The sequence below is a fragment of the Sorex araneus genome, chromosome 1 (assembly GCF_027595985.1).
Source record: "Sorex araneus isolate mSorAra2 chromosome 1, mSorAra2.pri, whole genome shotgun sequence".
NCBI lineage: Eukaryota > Metazoa > Chordata > Mammalia > Eulipotyphla > Soricidae > Sorex > Sorex araneus.
Genome location: NC_073302.1, coordinates 374,314,356 through 374,316,400, shown reverse-complemented (window position 1 = coordinate 374,316,400; position 2,045 = coordinate 374,314,356).

Sequence of the window (2,045 nt, the reverse complement as noted above, 5' to 3'; positions counted from 1 at the left end):
TGTCTCATTTGCCAAGGTGTCAAAAATCAGATGGGCCAGACATGTAATGTGATTTGGAGACGACTGCTGGACTAGAGCTTTTACCGACTGGATTCCATGGGACCTCAAAAGAACGAGTAGCCGCCCACCTACAAGATGGTCAGACTTCTTCGTCAAGACCCTGAATGAATGGTTTGAGGCTCTTCGTGTTCCTGGAGCAAGCAGATGCCATTGGGCTACACGTGACAGGGACGAATGGAGACGTTACTGCCCCCCACTCAAGCAATTGGATGAGCAATGCGATGACAAGTGATTCAAGTGATACAAGGGGTTATTTTGATTCCACAAGTTCTGTGTAGGAGAATACTATTTAAAATAATATTATCTGCCTTGAAAGTGAATGATAAAGATGATATTAAATGAAATTTAGTTTCTTGAGGTTGGCCTTAATTCCCAGAACCCAAAATGTGGATCCCAATTTGGATTTCAGATGGGCCTGGGCCAAGCTTTGTGTCAGTCTGGCTATGACATGGGGGTACACTGGTACAAGAGCAGTGTTTTACAGAGACAGCTTCTAACCAGAAGCAAGTGAGGAAAACTGTACTTCTATTTCCTCCAGGATCCAGAAAGACCCTCTAGGGTTAGATAAAGTAAAACAGTGGCCTAAAGCCTGTAGCTGCAAAAGTATGACTAAATGCTTTCAGGGAGAAACCACTTTGCTCTAATTTAGCTAAAGCTAATGTTACAAGTTACTTTAAATTATCCAAAGTTACCCAGTTCTTACTGCACCTATGCAAAATAACTGCCACTTTTACTAAGGAAGAGCTCTTAAGTCATTGTTAAGGTGGAGAGAAAACCATGCTTCATTTCAGGGACATGCCTTGTTGTGTAAAAACCGAATTCTAGTTCTACTTTTTGGGGGTATGAAGATATTAAATTTCTCCTTCTAAGGCAAAAGTTACCATGGAAAAAGCTATGTATTTAGGATATGCACTTAGTCCTGGAGAGAGCACAGCGGGTAGGGCGTTTGCCTTGCATGTGGCCAACCCAGGTTCGATTCCTTCTTCCCTCTTGGAGAGCCCGACAAACTACCGAGAGTATCCCACTCACATGGCAGAGCCTGGCAAGCTACCCATGGCATATTCAATATGCCAAAAACAGTAACAACAAGTCTCACAATGGAGACTTAGTCCTGAGGTTCAGTTTCTACCCAAAGGTGTAAAGAACTTGTACTTAAACTCAAACTAGAAAACAATTGAGGACCTTTTCGGGATGGCAAGATTATGATGAGTTCCTAACTATGCCTATCACCCCCCCCGCCCCCCCCCCCCACCACCACCACCTTAAACCATTTGCCTTCCTTGGGCCAGAGGATGCTTTTTTATAAAATTTTTTTTTATAATTTATTTATTTTTAATTAGAGAATCACTGTGAGGGTACAGTTACAGATTTATACACTTTTGTGCTTATACTTCCCTCATACAAAGTTCGGGAACCCATCCCTTCACCAGTGCCCATTCTCCACCACCCGTAAACCCAGCGTCCCTCCCACCCTCCCCAATCCCATCTCCCCCCTGTGGCAGGGCATTCCCTTCTGTTCTCTCTCTCTAATTAGCCGTTGTGGTTTGCAATAAAGGTGTTGAGTGGCCGCTGTGCTCAGTCTCTAGCCCTTATTCAGCCCGCAACTCCCTTCCCCCACATGGCCTTCGACTACAATGTAGTTGGTGATCACTTCTCTGAGTTGCCCTTTCCCCGGAACGTGAGGCCAGCCTCGAAGCCATGGGGTCAACCTCCTGGTACTTATTTCTACAGTTCTTGGGTATTAGTCTCCCACTCTGATATTCTATATACCATAGATGAGTGCAGTCTTTCTATGTCTGTCTCTCTCTTTCTGACTCATTTCACTCAGCATGAAACTTTTCATGCCCATCCACTTAACTACAAAATTCTTGACTTCCTTTTTTCTAACAGCTGCATAGTATTCCATTGTATAGATGTACCAAAGCTTCCTCAACCAGTCATCCGTTTTGGGGCATTCGGGTTTTTTCCAGATTCTGGCTATTGTA